The sequence below is a fragment of the Petaurus breviceps genome, unplaced genomic scaffold, assembly GCF_028583685.1.
Source record: "Petaurus breviceps papuanus isolate PSGF00001 unplaced genomic scaffold, PetGlider_PUasm1.0 79, whole genome shotgun sequence".
In the NCBI taxonomy this organism is placed as follows: domain Eukaryota; kingdom Metazoa; phylum Chordata; class Mammalia; order Diprotodontia; family Petauridae; genus Petaurus; species Petaurus breviceps.
The window spans coordinates 13183388-13203959 of record NW_027186523.1 but is presented as its reverse complement, the minus strand read 5'-3'; the positions used below and the strand labels follow the sequence as shown (position 1 = coordinate 13203959).

The 20572-nt window shown below is 36.8% G+C and overlaps 1 long non-coding RNA gene across 1 annotated transcript; it reads left to right on the top strand.

Annotated features, from left to right (window-relative positions):
• LOC138175746 (uncharacterized) lies at window positions 1-14806 on the top strand. The gene is made up of 3 exons (XR_011172076.1): window positions 1-100; window positions 3840-3922; window positions 13802-14806. It is a non-coding gene; the product is annotated as an uncharacterized lncRNA (long non-coding RNA).
• Window positions 14807-20572: the final 5766 nt, after the last annotated feature.

Sequence of the window (20572 nt, the reverse complement as noted above, 5' to 3'; positions counted from 1 at the left end):
AGGGTACAAGAGCTACCAAAATGCCACCTTCTCTGAATGCAGACTTCAGATTCTTGACTCATCTGAGTTCATCTCACCCCCTTTCTGCATTTCACTTTATGTAGGTCAACATGTAACTTTAGAAGCACTGAAGAGTTATGAATCCATATTTGGAATGAATTTTTTGCATAAAAATGTTTCATTTCCATTTATTCATATGGCAAGAATTAAATATAAACTGATCTTTTTGATAATAGGATGAAATTTTTCTCCCTGGATAAATGCAAGTTTGTAAAGTAGCTGAAAAAAGCCATTCAAACAGCTATTTTATTTAGATATCTATAGTTGACTAAGATACATTTTTTTCTTAATAAGTTTCATTGAATTTGGTGACTGCCTTTTTTTTCCATCTTTGCCCCCAAAAGGGGAGAAAAAACTGTCACAGAAGATCTAGGAAATTAAAGGTGCGTGCCAGCATGTTAAAAAATGTTCCAATGGCAGGACACAAATTATTTTAATACCATACCAACTGAGCTCCTCATACTTCACAATTCATGAACAAATTTTCCATTACTACAGAGTTATGCTTTTATTGACTAGTATAAAAACACCATTTGTATCTTTTTTATCCTGCTGTGTTTCTATTTTATTGGAAAAGTCCTGTAACAGGTATAACATCAGCTCAGATTACCAAGAAATCTATAAAATAGCTTCCTGCTACTACCTTTGGAGCAGATTGAAAGAATACATTATGATCCCACTGAGTCTCTGATAAAACTGTGATTCACAGGCCAAAATGATTTATCCTTACCTGTTAGGCATCTGGGCTTTATCCACTCTATTAAATTATGAAAGCATTTCACTTGTATTGATTAGTAATGTTGGACATGACTAAGTTGTTTTGGTGACAAAGTTGAGAAAAAAAAAACTTTGGCAAGAAAAAAAAGAAAAAGACAACAGAGATGGTCTCACAAAAGATAGCTATTTTCATGATTGTATTCATAATAACCAGGAAAGTTTTGGAAACCTCAAAAACAAACTATATTATGGCTGAGACACTGTTAGTAATTCTTGAAAGATCACGGAAAATTAGAAAGGTGCCTCATAATCAGAGAAAAGAAGGTGTTTCAGTTTTCAAAAAAGCCAAGACAACAAGGTCTACAATAATTTTGATTTCCATTCTTGGGTAATTATTAGAATAGGTCATTAAAAAAATAATTGACAAACATTTAGAGAGTGGCTATAAAAAAACCAGAATAACTTATCAAGAACACATCATTAAATGTTCTGCATGACTATACATGTATATAATCTATATCAAAGTACTTGCTTTCACAAGGATGAAAGAGGGGAGGGAGAGAATTTGGAACTCAAATTAAAAAAAAAACAAATAATTTTTACATGTAATTGAGAAAAATCAAATAAAAATTAAATGTAAAAAATTTAGAACAGGTCATGCCTGACTAATATCATTTCCCTTTTTGACAGAAAAGATTAGGATAGGATGTGAGGAGATTGGTTTGGTTAAGTGTTTAATTTTAGTAAAGTGTCTGATAAAGTATCTTATACTATTCTTTTTTCTTAGTTAACTAATTTATTTTTATTTTTCAACATTCACTCACATAAGTTTAAAAATTTTCCTCTCCCTCCCCAAGATGCCATACAATCTGATACAGGCACCACATATCTCACACTATTCTTATAGAAAATATGAAAAGATCTGCATTATATCATGATACAATCAGATGGATTCATAACTGGCTAGATGGCTGGACTCAGAGTAATTGCTGATCGTTCAACATCAACATGGCAGGAATTAACTTTGATGAAGGAGTGCAGGGTTCTGTACTTGGCCCTGCATTTCTTAATTTTATTAAGAGCTTGGCTAAAGACTTAGATAACCTGCTCGAAAAATTTGCAAGTAGTGATAGCTAGTATGTTGGATAACAAGATCCAAACCTCTCAATAGACTAAAGCATTGAACTGTAAGAAGATGACTTTCAGTGAGGATAACTGGAAAGTTGTACAAGTGGGTACATATAACCAACCTCACAAGTATAAGATGAGGGAGGTGTGATTAGACAGTAGTTGTCAAAAAAAAGGCATAGGCATTAATCTAGTAAACTGTATATTCAATATGAATCAGTGGTATAATATAGAAGCCCTCAAAGTGAGTTTAATCTTGACCTGTATTAAGAGAGGCCTACTAGCTTCTAGGTATATGGAGGTAATAACTCTACTTGATTTTGCCATCTTTAAACCTCATCTGGAAAATTATATTCGGTTTTTGTCACCATGGCTTAAGAAGGATGTTGATACATTGGAGAATGTCCAGATAAGTACAAGCAGGCCTCAAGTCCATGTAACATGAGGACTTTTTTGGAGGAACTGGGGATATTTGGCCTGGAGAAGAGGAGATTGGGAGGGGAAAAGGAAGGGTGTGAATGGTTTTCTTCAAGTACTTGAAGACTTGTAGAAGAGGGCTTGGGTTTGCTCTATTTCTCTATGGAGGACAAAACAAGCAATGAAAAGAAGTTGCAAAATGACCAAATTAGACTTGATAATCAGGAAAACCTTTCTAAGACTTAGAGTTGCTGAAAGTGGAATGGTCTGCTCTCAGAGAGTAGTTACCAAGCTCTAAACATTTATTAAGCACTTTCAATATCTTGGGCATTGTGCTAGGTGCTAAGAATACAAAGCCAAACAACCTTCCTCAAGGAGCTTACATTCCACAAAGAAAGATGGCATTTTTAAGATATCCATGGTACACACATCTAAGTATATGAAATAAGTAATAATAACATATAAAAGTATACAAAATAATTAAATTCCAAATACACACAGATAAATATAGGATAATTTAGTGGGAAGTCAGTAGCAGCTTTTGGATTAGGAAAAGACATATAAAAGATGTCTAAGTTGAGCTTTGCAAGTATTAACTAAATTACATGAAAGCATTTAACATTTCTAGCAAAACCCCTTGGTAGGGGAGGCTTTAATAGGCCCCTTATATAGGTGAGGAAACTGAAGCCCCAGGGCTTCAAAACTCAAGTTTTGATTCTCCTACTCCTAGGTTCCTAGAAAAAAAAATGATCAAGTGGTTTGGTTATACAGAGAATCTGTATCCAATATCTCTTTACTGTATAAAATTTAAAATAGTTTTAAGTTGAATGATAAAAGAAAGTATGACACAAGCTTGATTTTGTGCGTATGTGCCAGTTACTAAGACAGCCAACAGTAAATGGGACTCAGTAGTTTAAAAAAAGTCTTTTAGCATGGAAAAGGAGAGTAACTTTTGCCTGAACTGGACAATTTGATTCCCTGATAATAGAAAACAGTCACTACATTAATAGCGATGGTAAAGGACTAGGATTTAAAGTTGCCTAGTATATATTCAGTCTGAATTTCTATGTTTTTGAGGTTAGACTGTTGAAAAAGTCCCAGGAGGGCTGCATGGGGCTGGGAGAAATTTTCTCTCAAATCGAGAAGCTTCTGAGGGAGAATTTTTATCTTCCCCATAGTTTTAAACTGACTACGGTGTGTTGGCTTTATGCCATGTTTGTGTTCCTGAAAAATGTTAAAATTTTGAAAATGTGATCTTTTCCCTTTGTTGATTTATGCTCCAGTTTCAGAGATGATTTTGCTTTATCCTGGCTTGCCTTTGCTTTGGTTGAGAGTGCTAACATATTAACTTAAGTTTCTCTGCCTCCAGTCAGAGGCTGCCCCAAAGAGGCAGGGTGCTGTATAAATGTATAGAGCTGCAATGTCTAAAGGAACGTCTAGCACATATTTTGTACCTTTGTAATGTAAATAATGAACTCCTACTTATTTGTTTCATGTTTTTTTTTCTGTATACATAGTTTATGTTCACTTAGCAAGGCTGCCAGTGTCATTAAAGCCATCCTACACAGTGCCCAAACAAAAGGAGGATTGCTATTTAATGGTGAGTTTTTCTAAATGCTCCTATCTTCTGGCATAATTGTATGAATTTTGTCAGGGACCCAAATGCTACAAAACCAGAGCAGCAATTTGAAACAGATTAAGTAGAAAAAAACAACTGTATGAAAAATGCATATTGCCTAGATGGGCAGTCCATGGATTTAGTGCATGTGTATCTTTGACAGGTATTACAGACAGATAATGCTTAGAAGAGCTAAGTAATAACAGAACGGGTCAGCTAGGTGGCAGTGGATAGAGCACTGGGCCTGGAGTCAGGAAGACTTGAGTTCAAATTTGACATCAGACATAGGCTGTGTGATCTTGGGCAAGTTACTTAACCCTCTTTACCTCAGTTTTCTCATCTGTAAAATAAACTGGAGAAGGACATCACACACTATGCTAGTATCTTTGCCAAGAAAACCCTATATGAGATCACAAAGAGTTAGACACAACTGAATAACCACCACCAACAACAAAGGCATGGATTGCAATAAGGAAATAATGCAGAACTGTAATGGTCTTACACTACAAAATGAATTGTATGAATAGGGGGATTTGGAGGTTGTGGCCAGATAACAGTTCCTGTGAAAAAGATCTGGGGACCAAATATTTATAGCAGCATTTTTGCATGAGCGAAGAACTAGAAACAAAATAGATAACCCTCAACTGGGGAATAGCTAGACAAACTGTGAAACATGAATGTAATGGGATATTGTTGTGCTGCAAGAAACAATGAACATGTTGAATACAGAGAAAAATGGAAAGAATGGAAAGAATGGAAAGATTTACATGAACTGATGCGAAATTAAGTAGACTGAGTTAGGAAAACAATGTATGTGCAATGACTGTAACCATGTAAATGGAAAGAGAAACAGTAACAAAAAGATGGAAATTAAAAGCTGTGAAATTCTAAAGAACAAACTTGGTCTCAAAGAAAAGTAGGAGACTGTATCTCCATTTGATCTTTGCTGAGGTTGGGGTTTCCAGGTGTGGAATATGGCATGTGACATCATATTTTCCTGAAATAATTCAGTTTTGCTGATTTTTTCTCTTTTCCTCTCTTCCTTTCCTCCTCTCCTCTCATCTCCTCCCTCTCTCTCTAAAAAAGCATCTTTGTTACAAGGTATTATTCTCCAGAATGGGAGGGAGGTATATGGTAGGACACCCAGGTGATATAAAAACAAAAGTATCAATGAAATCTATTTTTAAAGGAAAAACATTTCGGGGTTTTAATGAATTGCAAGGTTAATATAAGTTAACCGGGTAATAGTAAGTGGAATGGGTAAAAAGCTAATGCAATTAGGACACATGAAGAAATTTATAGTGTCCAGAGGAGGCATACTAAAAGCTTAATAAATATTTGTTGAATTGAATTGCATATGGGAGGTAACAACAATCCTCCTGTATTTTGTCATGACCAGACCATATCTAGAGTGCCATTTATACAGTGCTCGAAGGCTTGCAAATTGCTTTATGTACATTATCTCATTAAACATTACATTCTATTTTAGGCAACTAAAAAGGACATAAATGTTTACAGAGGAGAGTGATTAGGTAGTAAGGGTTTCAGCATGCCAAACAAGGATTTGTTAAAATGCTTTAACCTGGAGAAGAAAACACATTTGGGAATGACAGTTGTCCTTAAGTAGTTCAAGATCTGTTATAAGGAGGGAGAATGGAAATTTTTCTAACAAGCTCCACATAGCAACATTGGGAGCAATGGGTGAAAGTTGCAGAGAAGCAGTCAGTCCATAAACAAGTACCTACTATATGCCAGGCACTATACTATTTCGAGTTTGGCTTGATATTGGGAAATGTCCTTAAGAGCTGTCCAAAAGTGGAACAGGTTACATGCACAGATGACGGACTCCCCAACACAAGAGGACTTCTCAAATTGGGTGGGTGATCACTTGGTGCCAGCATTGTGGTGTAGAGGACATTTCCTTCAAGTGATGTTTGGATTAGACAATTTCTGAGTTTCATTTCTTTTATAAAATGCTATGATTCTTTAATGTTAATATTACTCCAGGATACTATATATCTGCAAAGCATGGAATGATAACATCTTCAAGAAATCTAACTTAAATAAAATCCAGCAATGGAAAGTTTCATATGCCTAAGCAAACAGCAGCATTTTCCCAGTAGTTACTTAGACAGCAGCAGCAGTGTTAAAAGACAGTATTAATGATATTTATGACTGGGAAAAGGACATCTATCTACTGTATATCAAGAATGATAGTCAATGATACTCCTGAGATATCAAAAGAACCAGGAGATGATCTCTAGTAAATTGGGCAGATCTTCTATGGGGATTTGTGGAGAGATATGGAATAAATAGCACGGGATTAAAAGGTATGGAGGACTTTTCATCTGTGACAGACTCACATTGATCAAATTCTAAAGAAGGTAAATGTAAATGTAAAGACATTTTAAATGTAAGGCAAAGTATTAAGCATGATCACAGACATATAAAATTAATGGTTCAGACATAATATCTCATATTTTGGAAAATATATTTTATTTTCAACCACAATGAAAAAAATCCCTTAAAAAGTGACTCATCAACAATTCTCCTGTACTGCTGCCACAGAAATGATTGTAGCACTGTCAAGATTTTAGCAGGGGCATATATAACCTTCTTCTCCTGTGTCAGCTTCCAGGCATCTTTGATCTCAATTGGTGTGAATTTCATTTAATTGCTGAGCATAGAAAAATGCATGGTAGATCATGTGATTTTTTTTTCCTAGTTGGAACTTTCTTTTCCTCTTGAAGCTCATATAGATCATAGGACCATGTCTGGCTGGTAGAGCCCCTTAATTCTGATGGCTAATCTCTAATTAGGAACAATCCAATTCCCGTCTTCATGAGTTATGCTCTGAGTCAAAATTTGTATTCCACTCCATACTCGTTCAACCTCTTCACCAGAGGACAATTTATTTGAATAATTCTTATGATAATTATGCTGGTAATAATGGAGTAATAACAGCAATATTAAGGCTATGGAAATGTGAAAAATATAGTTTCATAATTCTGTCCCAAGTATAAGATTTCTTACAAAGGAAAACTTATGTTTTGCAATGAGTCAATGAAGCATATGAGAACTCCAGATGCAAACTCTCTTGGGACACATCCTTAACCATATTAACTATATAAACATGATTATCTACATGATTACAGTTGAACTGGTCAGATCAAATATGCCATTTGATCTAATTTATACTTAAGTCAGGCATTAAATATCTTGATAACCTGGACCCATCAACCTAGACTTTTTTTTCAGTGACACTTTAATTCATAGGTAGAGACAGGTGGAGTTCTGAATTCTTAGTCAGAAAGACCTCAATTCCAATCCTGCCAATGACTCTTATTAGCTGTGTGACCTTAGGTATGTTTTATCTTTTCTGATTTTCAGTTTCCTCAACAATAAAATGGAGTTGATAATAAATATGTGATATGATTGTTATAAGGCCCAAATTACCTATATATGTAAACTTTATAAACATCAGTTATTTTTGTTGTCAGTGTTGTAATTCAAGGTCATCTACTCACCATGCAATCGCCTAGAGGGAAGATCATTTAGTTCAAAGCTGAATACTTGAATAAGAATGGCTTCTACAGCATTTCACACAAGGAATTACCCAGCCTCTCACTCAAAGAACTCTAATGATGGCAAACTCTATACTTGCAAGGTAGCTTGTTCCACTATTAGACAGCTGTCATTATTAGGGACCCTTTCCCCTTATATCAACCTAAATTTGCCTCTTAACAAATTATGCCCATTGCTCTTACTTCTATCTTCTGGGGCATCTTCCACATGACAGCCTTTGGTGCCCTCCAATCAATGATGAAAAATATTTTATTAAGTATGCAACATGCTAAAAATTATTCTAGATATAACATTTAGATAAAAAATAATTTCTCCCCTTATGGAATTTTCTGTCTAGTAGGGGGCATTAGAAGACAGCTGCCCCAGGCGGGACAGGGAGACTGCTGAGGAGTTGTTTGTTGTTTATGATGAGTTAATTTTAAGGGATTTAAGGGGATCCTCTAATTCTTTCTTAGGCTAAAGACCCCCAATTTCTTCAACTTGGCTATTGTGATCTTTGATAAAAACATAATTAAGTTATTATCAGTGATATAGCTAGGTTTTTACAGTAACCAAAACTATGGGTAGAAAAGCAATCCTTAACTACTAGAACTTTGTTTCTTAGCATAGTACCCAACTCATGGTAAGCACTTGATAAACACCTGTTTTACTGACTGCCTTAAGCTGAAGATCACATAGTTTGTTTTGTTTCTAGAAAGATCCTTAAAGCACAAAAAGGGGCTTTGTGACTTTCTGCATTTCATAAAAATGGTTAAATCAGTTTTAAATTTCTACTCATTTTAATGTAGCTAGAATTATTTCACATTTCTCTTAAAACCATGGAAACAATGTTGGCTAGGCAGTTGGTTGGATCCTTTACCATTCAATAAGAGATTGACTCTGCTGTAAGATTTACATCTATTGCTTAAATTGCATCTAGAATCACCCATGCATTGGGAGGAGCAAAAATCTGCCGGAATTTGTGCAGGGAGTAACTGACATGAAACAAGTCTAACCTGTGCCATGTCATTAATTTTACAATAAGTGTTTAAGCCTTGGAGAGGTTTCCTTCTCTTGATAATTTATGCTCCTATGTGTTTATAGTCTACCTCTCTCTAAGGGGTTTCAAAATTCTAGCTCATAGATATATAATAAGACATTTCAAGGTAAGTAGGAGTTTTTTTTTTTTGTAGAGGAAGGAGGTAAATAAAAGCTAAATATTATTCAAGGACATAGCAAAATGAGTGGCTCAACACAGACTGTGCATATATTGAACATGACATGGGCTCTGGAGTAAGAGGACCTTGGTTCAAATATTACATCTAATATTTGTTATTCTTGTGACCATGGACAAGATATTTGACCTCTCTGGCCTCAGTTTCCTCTGTAAAATTATGCCATTGGACTAAATGGTCTTTCAAGTTCCTTCTGTCTTTGTTACTGTCTCTCTCTCCTTTTCTCTGTCTCTTCTCTCCTTCTCTCCATCTCTCTCTCTCTCTTTCTATGACTCAAATATTGAACTTGTTAATCAGACTCTAGCAAAATATAGACAACCTTGCCTCCTCCCAAATGTAAATTGTTAATAATAGCTACTATTAATATAAGGTTTCAAATTTTTCAGGGTAGAGGAGAGGATTCTAGGAAGGTGGTGGCATAGGTCAGAAAATTTCAAGCTCTCAAGATTTTCCTCCACAAAAGAGATAAAATAGTGCCTCTGGGTGAACATAGAGTGATGAAAACAAGGTAAGAGTCCAGGCAGAACCCAGGTTCTCTTGGGACAATTGGAGAAGACCCAAAGAAAAATCCCAGGACTAGATTTCTTTCCTTGAAGAGTAAACACCTGCAGGCTAGGGTCTGCTTCACCATGTGGCAAGCTGCTTGAACAACAGACTGCAAGGCCTGGAATTAGCTGGATTGGGAAGCTGTAGTCAGTCAGGAGCTATAACCCCTGGACAGTGAGGGGAGTTGGACATCTGACTTGGGGAAGATCTAGGAAACCTCTGCAGACAAGTAATGCTAGACCTGATTGTGCTGCAGAGAGCAGCGGGGGCAAGGAGGAATCATCACATGCCCAGTGAGTGTAGAAGCAGTAGGGCAAAGACCTCACTGGCTATGGTCACTTATAGGATTCTGGAGGTTTTGGTTTGAGCTCAAGGTCAGAGGGGAGGACTGAAGAGGTCAGAGGTACCACTCCCATACCCCATGACTAGAGGTGACTATAAAAACTAAATTATTAAATTAATAATAAATACACATGTAAAGGAGAGTTACTATGGGAACAGAGAAGACCAGTTCATCTTCAGAGGATAGTAAAGCAAAGAAATCCTCTTCTACCCCAGAGTAATGTCAAATGGTCACCTGCTCAATAAGAATTCATTGAAGAACTTTAAAAAAAGACTAACAATGAAATGAGAGAGATGGAGGAAAAGTTAAAAAGAAAATAAGAATACAAGAAAAACAAGATTATGACAAGAAAGTCAACCAAGTAGAAAAGGAGATCCAGAATCTTAAGGAAGAAAATGACTCCTTGAAAATCAGAATTGGGCAAGAAGCCAGCAAAGTTATAAGAGAAGAAGGAATTAAAAAACAAAATATAAAGAATGAAAATATAGGAGAAAAAAGAAGGATCTTGATACAATAATACAAGAAATAATTAAAGAGGGGGTGGCTAGGTGATGCAGTGAATAGAGCTCTGGCCCTAGAGTCAGGAGGCCCTGAGTTCAAATACAGCTTCAGACACTTAACACAAAAACTAGCCATGTGACCTTGGGCAAGTCACTTAACCCCAATTGCCCTCCAAAGAAAATTAAAAAAAGAAAAGAAATAATTAAAGAACATTTTCGTGAAGCATTAGAACAAGAGGGGAAAGTAGAAATAGAAAAAATGCACTGATCACCACCTGAAAGAGATCCTATGAGGAAAACTCATAAATTCCAAAACCCCCAGATAAAAGACAAAATATTACTAGCAACAAGAAAAAATCAATTTACATATGATGGTATCAGAATCACACAAGATCTAGTCTTGGCAACGTTAACAGATCGCAGGTCTTGGAACACTATATATTGAAGAGCAAAAGAATTGGGCCTCTGGCTGAAAATATCATTCCCAGCAAAGCTAAGCATAATTCTGAATGAAAAAAATGGACATTTTATCAACTGTCAGACTATCAGGACTCAATAGAAAGACCCTGAACTCAATAGAAAATTTTACATACAAGAGCCAAGAGAAATTATAAGTTACATACCAATGACTAATTACATGGGACTAAATAAGGATAGAATGTTTACCTCTTATGTATGGAAAATATAAAACCTATGCCTAAGATTGTTACTAGTAATTGGGTAGCTTATAAGAAAGACTGGGGTAGAACTGAGTATTGTATGATTTTAAAAAGTAAAACCATTGAAGAACAGCTAAAAGAGTAATTATCTTACATTAATGAGGTGCAAGAGGAAGAACCAATACAGAGGAATTAGATGCAGAAGGGGGCTGTTAGCTCTAGAACCCTACTTTCATCAGGAATGGGTTTAATAGGGGAAAATACATATACATCTAGAAGAGTATAAAAATCTTCTAAATTTAAAAAAGAAACAAAATGTGCAGGGTGTTTTTTTTAATATATCAACTTTTCCAGTCCTGTTATATAACTCCATTTTATAGGTGAAGAAACTGAGGCTCAGAGAGTGTCTTGTACATAGTCACACAGCTAGTTAAGTGCCAGAGATAGGATTTGAGCCCTGGTCTTCCTACACTCGAGTCTAGTACCCTAATTCACTATGTCAGGATGCCTGCCTTATCCATGAAAATAGTGCATTGATATGCTCTGCTATTTGCCCAATACAAATAGGTAGTCATCAGATTTGGAGATCTTGGAGGTGGTTTCCCTCACTTAGGATCAGCTCATCAATCCCCTTCCTTAGTAACCAAGATAATAGAATGAGGGATTAGCTTTCTAGAAACCTCCCATCCATTCCAAGCTCCTGTTAGTCCTTCTAACTCCTTTTTTTCCCTTTTTGACCTTTCATAGGGCTTCTAGAATTATCTTTCATATATGCATGAAGGGCAGCTAGGAGGTACAATAGATAGAGCACTGGACTTGATGTCAGGAAAAGCACATCTTCCTGAGTTCAAATCTGGCCTCAGATACCTCCTAGCTGTGTGACCCTGGGAAAGTTACATAACCCCGTTTGCCTCAGTTTCCTCATCTGTAAAATGAACTAGAGAAGGAAATATTCTAGTATCTTTGCCAAGACATGACTGAAATGACTGAACAGCACCAGCAAAGTATAGATGTAAGATTATTATATATTCTATCTATATCTACATCTATTGTTTTAATTATGCAACTGATCTGTTTGAAAATTTTTCAGCAACTGATCACTGTTTGCATTCTCCTCCTTCTGTCAGCTCTACTGCCAGCCTGATGAATGTTGACACACCCTTTAAAGCCCAATTCAAAGGCTGCCTCTTCTGTGAAGTTTCCTTAATCCCCCAATCAATAATGATCTTTGTCTTCAAACCTTACACTTTTTCCACCTAATTCTCTAATGTATTTAGGATATAACATACAATATTATAGCTTTATTGTTGTGCCATCTCCATCCTAGAGTATGAGCTCCTTAAGTCCAAAGATCCTTTTATACAAATTTTATATCTCTTCCAGCTCACAGCACAGTGCTATGCACAGTAGATATTTAATATGTACATATTGAATGAATAATGGCTTTTGATTTAATACTAGCAACCAGAGATTATAGTCACTTTGCTGCCTCTGGAGATGTATTTGTTGTTGTTCAGTCATTCTTCAGCCATGCCCAACTTTTGTGACCCCATTTTTTTTAGTGGATTGCCATTTCCTTCTCCAGCTCATTGTACAGATGAGGAAAGTGAGGCAAACAGGGTTACAAGACTTGCCCAGGGCCAAACTGCTAGCCTGAGGTCAGATTTGAACTCAGGAAGATGAGTCTTCCTGATTCCAAGTCAAGTGCTCTATCCACTGATCCACCAAGCTGCTCTCTAGAGTCATAAGACCTGAATTAATATTTCATCTTTGTTGGATTTCTATCTTTGTGACCTTGAACAAATCAGTTATTCTCCCTTAGGTTCAGTTTGCTCATTTGTAAAATGAATGGTTTGGAGAAGGTTCTGGCTTCTGAACTCCCTTTCACTTCCCAACATTTCGGGAGGAGAGAGAAGAGAAGATGCTGGTAGTGTGATTCAGTATCCCCAGTCTCACATCTTCCAGGGATAACCTCTGACTTGATTTGAAAAATAGGAAACTGGCAATTTACAAGGCGACCATTAGAGCATGATACTTTTCAGTTAACTTAGAAAATAAACCTGTGATTTATTCAGTAAAAACACCACAGTACCACATTCTTTGGGCTGAATAAGTCTCTAGGTTTAAGTTATATCAACTGTGATGCATTGAATTTAAAATTTGTTTTCATGGGTAACAGCAACTCACATTATTCACTCTCCTTTTGGCATGACATAAAAAGAACACTAAAAACCATAGTTAATTCTTAGCATTAACCTTAATCTTTTAAAATGGGATGAAAGTACAATCTTGTTAGTTCAGTTTTTGACCATTATACCATTATATAACCAATATAAGTGCCTTGGTTTTATCCCAGGCCATTTGTCTCACTTTGGAAAATAGAAAATGAGAAAGGTATTATATTAGAAGCATATAAGAATGTCTACCACTTTCTATTGGCTCCACTAATGTATTTTAACATTTCTTCTGAAGTTTCTTGTGTCGCTGACATTGCAAATACAACCCCTACTGTTTCTAAAAAATTTCTGACATTTTAAACTTATTCCCTGTTACTTAAGAAGGAAAAGAAAAAGCAAATCAGATTTCAAGGCTGAAATGGACTGATCACCAATTTTAATTGGTTTTCAAATCAAACACCTCTTTCCTAAATTGTAATATCTGTCTACATCTGGTGAATTCTTTATGGTTCATATGTGTAATACTCTACACAGAGAAGATGCTTACTAAATATTTATTCAATGAATGAATGTTCTCTATGAGTTAAACTGTGTCTTGTAGGTTCCCCAAAATTGTTCTTAATTTGAGATAAAAAATCTTTGTTCTAGTAAATTTCCTTCTGGAATATGAATTCTCCTTAGCAGATTAAATCTCCTATGCATATGCTATCTATTCTACATTTTGTTTTTTTTTCTATTTTTCTTGTATTTCTATTTTAAATGCTTGCATCTTTCTTCAGTTAAAGGTCTTCACAGTAGTAACTATATTTTGTTTACCTTCTTCCATCTTATTTTCAGCACACTGCTCATGAGTATCATGGCCCAGTGTGGGAGAAGTATTCTTCATTTGCCATTAAGAAGATTTCTTAGAGTTTTCAAAGTGCTGTCAGATTTGTATGGGTTTTGTATGACTCTGCCCACTGGATTCTCAGTCATATTGCTCAAGGGATCCATCATAAACAACTACCCAGCAGGGAGGAAGAAGAAGAAACAGATTGTCTTTGGCAATGGTTTTCTCATCAAGCTATCCCCACTGCATTGCTGCTCTGATTCTCTTGATGGACTTTCTGCTCCTATGAGAAGAGAGCGAGGCTCTTTTTATACTGCAGCACTACAAACCATTGAGGGGGAAAGTTTCAGTCAACTGAACATGTTTGATTTGCATGATGCCAAATAAATGATTTGACTGAAATTTTTTCCCTTTTGATTTGAATGAATCAGATGATCATTTTGGTATTTATAGCGAAAAACTACTCTAAAATGACACAATCACAGAACTTCTGAGTTTGAATCCATCTTAGCCAATCCATACACAAAAATGAATTTCCAGTATAACATCTCCAACAAGACATCATCTAGTCTTTGCTTGAAGATTTGCAATGAGGGGGAACTTACTACCTCTTGAAGCAGCTCATTCCATTCTGGGATAGCTCTAAATGTTACAAATTTTTCACTTATATAGAGATTAAATTTGTCTCTTTGCAACTTTTACTTATGGTTCCTAGTTTTCCTTTCTGAAACCAAACAGAACAAAGAAAGGCTTAGGAAAAGAGCTTCTGCATTAGACAAAATGACCCAGGTTCAAATACTATTTGGGTTTTTTTTTTAATATTACCTGAGTGAATTTGATCCTCACCTAGGCTTCCTGGGCCTCAATTTACTCATCTGGAAAATGAAGGGGTTGGACAAGGTCCCTTCTCTTTCTGGATCTAAGATAATTCTTATTAAACTTCCGTATGGCATTTCTTGAAATACTTGAAAACATCTAATCACATGCTTTCTGAGTCTTTGCTCCCACGTTAAAGCATCTTTAATTCCTTTAGCTAAACCTCATATGGTATGAATTTGAGGTCCTTCATTGTTCTGGCTGCCTTTCTCTGGAAACTTTGCAGTTTATCATCTTTATCTTGTCTCTTCTCTGTCAGCAGAATAGCCAGATGTACCAAAAAGAAAGAGAACACAGCTCAAGTCCAGAAAGAAGCTAACAGAGAGGTCTGATTTCTGTAAATCTAAAAGCATCTGGGGTAAAGGTTTCCACCTAGATAATTCAGTAGAGAAAAATGTGAGATTTCTTACACATAGTGAGTTGAAAACTTTGTACATTTTAATGCTTATTAAAAAAATCAACATATAGAGATAATATCTTCTCATTTGCAAAACACATTAGACGCATTCTTGCTTTATCTGATGGTCAGAACAATCCTGTGAAGTAAGAAGTACAGTTCATAATATCCCCCTTATACAGATGAGGAAACTAAAATTCTCGCCGATTTAATGATTTGTCCATGGTACCTTGTCTTATATAAGATATCTTATAAGCTCTATTGGTGGAATTTGAACCCAGGTATCTCCTAATGATGAATTTAACATTCTTTCCACTATATCACACTGCTTTGCTCATGCTACCTGACCATAAGAGCTTACATAGACCAATACCACCTATTCAGGTGGCTCCTTTCTTTTTTTGGGTGTGAGAGATAACAAATTGCTGCTCTGGGATCGCTTTAGAACTCTAATCTTATATCAGTAATTATAAGCAAATTCAACATATCCAAAACAGATACTGCCATCTTTCTTTCCAAACCCTCCCCTCTTCTGAACTTCCCTATTTCTGTCAAGGTTATAACTACTCTTCCAGTTACCCAGGATCTCAAGATTGGAGCCTACCTTGTTTTCCCACTCCCCACATGGCCAATCAAAGGCAATGTCTTATCATTTCTCCCACTACCATATCACTCTCATTCATCCTGTTCTCTCCACTGATACAACCACTTACATAGTTGAGTATTCGTCACTATTTGCCTACATTATTGCAACAACCTCCTAGCTGGTTTCTATTGGCATGAGAAGGGGTCCATCCTTGGGCAGAGGGGACTTAAGTGTCCTCCAACCCTTCAGCACACAGAGAGTGCCAGGGGGATCCTGCAGAGAAGAGTGACTAGCCCTCCTGGAGCCCCTGCCCTAGTAAACACTCAGAGACTCTGAGAGAATGAGGCTTCCTTGGACTTTAATATTCAAGGAGTTTGCCCTCCAGGATGCCCTCCTGGATTTCTCCAGTTGTTCGTGTTTATTTCTTCCTCAGAATTCCTTGCATTTACCTATCTGTAGACATGTGGCAGCACCTTAGTTGGAATGTAAGCTCCTTGAGGGCAGGCACTGTTGAGGGCTCTTGTGGCATCTGTACTGTATTCTATCAGGCACATAGCAGGGTACTTAATAAATGGTTGCTGACAAAAACCAACAACTCCACTCTAACCCACCCTTCACATATGTGTCAAAGTGATTTTCCCAAAACACAGCGACATTATTACTCTGCTACACAATCTATTCTACTGGCTTTCTATCACTTCTAGGACCAAACGACTCTTTGGTATTTAAAGTCCTTTATAATCTGGCTCCAAACTATGGTTCCAGGCTCCTGGAACACTGTCCTACTCCAGGCATTACAGAGACTACAAAACTGGTTTTCTTGTTCTTCTTTACATACATCATTCCAAATCCCATCTCCATGCCTTTGCAAGGGCTGTGCCACCCCTATTCCAGAAATGTAGCTTCTCCTAATATTCCAGCTTCCTTCAAAGCTTGGCTCTAGCATGACCTTCTGCGTGAGATCCTTATAAATACTTTAGGGATTGATTAATTTTCAACAGGCTTCTTAGAATAGCAGCACCAAAAGTTAAACAGGGAAAATATCTTTTAAAATGTAAGATTTTGTTATTTTAATTAGGAAAAGAATCAGAACAAAAAAAAGTCAAAACAATATCATTAGCTTAGAGACTGCCAAGCAAATAAGATATGTGGTTTGATAGAGAGGAAGGAGAAAAAAGTAGAGTTTTCCTTCCAGAGGTGTAACATGCTGGAGCTAGAATCCTTATGCCTCTTAATTATAGTCCTTTGCTATGGTATTTTCCTCTTATATCAGTGAAGCAATTACTGATCTAATTCTAATTCATGGCAACTATTAAAAACGAGCAAACAAATATATTACTTTAATTCCAATTGCTGCTTCCTTCTTCTTGATATATTGGTCCATTAGGCATCAATGGGATAGCCCGTATTTGTGTTTGCCCTCGGGCTAAGATCATATTTATAACGGATAGCATTATTATTTAGTAACAGCAATTAAATAGGTGACACAATGGATAGAGTACCAATCCTGTAGTGAGGAAGACAGGAGCTCAAATCCTACCTCAGACACTAGCAGTGTGACTACTACCAACATCAACATATAATGGATTTACTTCAAATCCTATATATAAGGAAACAGACTAAGAGGGGTCAAGTGATCATAAGAAAATACCCACGATCATAAGAAAATAAATGACAGATCTATCTTAGGATCCCAATTTCTGGACTGCTAGGTCAGTGTTTTTTCCATTAGAACATTCTGAGATACTTGTAAGGGCAGTTTAGACCTGAAATAACCATTGCCCCTCACTGGATAACGTGTATACTTGGGAGTTCAGCCTATGGTAGTGAAAGGGGTTTGGTTGGTCAATTACAAACTAGTCTATTTTTCTTCACTTTAGAATTCCTTTCTAACCATTTTTTGTATATTAACCTGTCATATACCTATATTTTTGTCAAGTCACCCAGTGGTCTGTTTTTATGGGTCAGTAATTCTAACTCCAACAGAAACATGAGCTTTAAGGCAGAGCTCATGGTAAGGTGCAGTTAATAAAAAGAGAGAAAAGCAAGGAAAAACAACACTGAAATGATACAATCACTGTCTATTGTTCAGACCTCCCTGCTCAGAGAAAAAACAGAGTTCTTAGAATAAACCCCTAATGTGTTCTTTTCTTTCCAGTTATTCTTGGACAGGACCATGGCTTTGGCCTTGCTCAAATTGCTAAGCTACAGTTTTGTCTCTGTTGATGACTTATTAGTCAGGACTTTATTGTCACATACCTAGATTATCAACCAGCACTCACACTATTTCTTCTCATTTGGCAGGATGCTACAGAGAAAGCTCCTCTTGTCAGAGCGGATCCCTCTCCCCCACACCTCCTCTGGCATGCCCGTGACTTGATTCTACTCTTTCTGTGGAATGAAATTCATTTATCCATTTCACAAACATTTATTAAACACCTATTCTATGATAAGTAGTGGGAATACAAAGACAAAAACAAACAATATTTGCCCTCAAGGAGATTATTTTTTATTAGAGGGAAAGAATCAGTACATATTAATTAAAGAAAAAAGAGCTACAAAATAATATCCAAGGGAAGGTACTAGGAAATGGAATGGGTCAAAAGAGATATGTAGGAGAGAGAACTTAAGCTGAGTTCTAAAAGAAGCTAGGGATTCTCAGAAGCAGAGGTGAGAAGAAAATATATTTTCTTTTCTTTTTCTTTCTTTTTAATTTATGGAATAAAACCAGCATTTACATTACTTAGTACAATAAAAAAGACAATTGAGCATGATGTGGAAAAATTTGGATACTAATTCATTTTTGGTGGAATTGTGGACTGATCCAACCATTTTGGAGAGCAATCTGGAATTACACTCAAAGGAAATATATTTCAGACATGGGGGAAAGCCTGGGCAAAAACATGTTATTGGGCAATAGAATGTTGTGCACATGTGGACCAGTTCAGCTGAAACACTGAATATGCAGATGAGAACAATGTGAAACAATCCTGAAAAGGTAGGCTGGAGTCAGATCTTTTTTTTTTTTTTGGAGGGGTGGAGGGAAAGGCAATTGGGGTTAAGTGATTTGCCCAAGGTCACACAGCTAGTAAGTGTTAAGTGTCTGAGGACAGATTTGAATTCAGGTCCTCCTGACTCCAGGGCCAGTGCTCTATTCATTGTGCCACCTAGTCACCCCTGGAGTCAGATTCTAAAGGACTTTAAACGTCAGGCAGAGGAGTTTGCATTTTATCTAAAAGGCAAGAGGGAGCCCTTGGAGCTCCGTGAGCAGGAGGGTGCCCTTGTCTGGTCTATGTTTTAAGAACGTGTTTTTGGCAGTGATCTGAAGGGACAGAGTGGCAAGGAGAGAGAGTGGATGGAGGAAAAGCACCTAGGTGACAACCAGAATAGTCTGGCATTGAAATCATAAAGGATATGCTGATTCTTGGAAAGAATCCTGGACAAAGAGTCAAGAAATAGAGGCATTATTCCTGGCTCTGGCATTCTTTACTTGGGCAAGAATTTGAATCACTCTGGGTCTTAGTTTTCACATTTGTTAAAGAAGAGGGCTCTACCAAACACTAAGGCCCACTAGCTCTATCTTCTTTGACTGACCATCATGAATGATTGACCTTGATGACCCAGGGAAGGCCTTTCTAGATTGAAGGTATTCAGACCTGGAAGGTGAAGGAAGAAAATCTTCTGACTACTTATATATTATTTGTGGATGATGTTTGGCTTCCAGATGCATGTTACCATTCGCAATTATTAATGTGTCAAGTGACAATTTCTGCTTTCCATATATACATACCTTCCTTATACCATCTTCTGTTTCTACTCTTCCCATCTCCCACCTTCTCAGCTGAGACCCTCCCCTTACATACTTTACTGAGGAAACAGGAGCCATTTGCCACAAATTTCTTCTTCTCCCTTTCTTTGCATATCCCATAAACCCTCAACATCACCTTCCATTTTATCCTTTTTCACTCTAATCTCTGGTGATGAGTTTTAGGGATAGATATCCATAATCAGGGATCAAATAAGAGTTAAAAGGAATTTTACAACCTCCATTCCACTATGTTTCTACTTATTTGAGAAATCATCTATCCTGGTGCCTCAGTTTATAGTAGTGGTTAGATGGAGGGGAGAGTCACTTGTGGGCACTGCCTACATTGTGTACAGCTTTTTACATATCCTAACTGTGGACATATTTGACCTGTAAGATGAATACAAAGAAAACGATGTCATGAACTTGTTTACTGGGTGAAATATCTGAAGTCCCTACCTATGGGATTCAAAAAGGAGCATATTGTAACCATAGGAATTATACATTGAATGCAATGAGAGTAAATTGCATCAGATGTAGTGACAAAGTGATGACTGTTTATTTTTGTACCATGAGAAGTTAGAAAATGAGATGTTAGAATCCTAGAGATGTTAGCAGATCCCCATGTGTTTATAGATGAGAAAATGGAGGTTCACACATATTAAGTGGGTTTCTGAAGGCCACACAGTTAGGTATTGGAGGAGTGGAACAGAAACCCAATTCTTTAAGCCCAGTTCAGTGATCTTTCCACTAAACCATAATGACTTTTGGATGGTTTAAGAATGTGGTCTCTTTTCTTTCTCCAAGACATTCTCCATACATCTGTTTAATCAATATTGCTAAAGCACCGGCCTAATCATGTTGGTGCCCTATTCAAGAAGCTCAAGTGGGTCCTGCTTACCTGTACATAAAATACAAGCACCATTGTCTTCTAAAGCCCTTTGCAATCTATTACTCTTTAGACTTTTTTCACATTATTCTTCCTCAAAATCTCTACATTTCAGCCAACTGACCTGCTCACCATTCCCCATAGACAATATCTCTTTCCCACCTCTGCACCACACTCCCCAATGCCTGGAATGTGTTTTCTACTCTCCTATCCACTGTAGAGAATT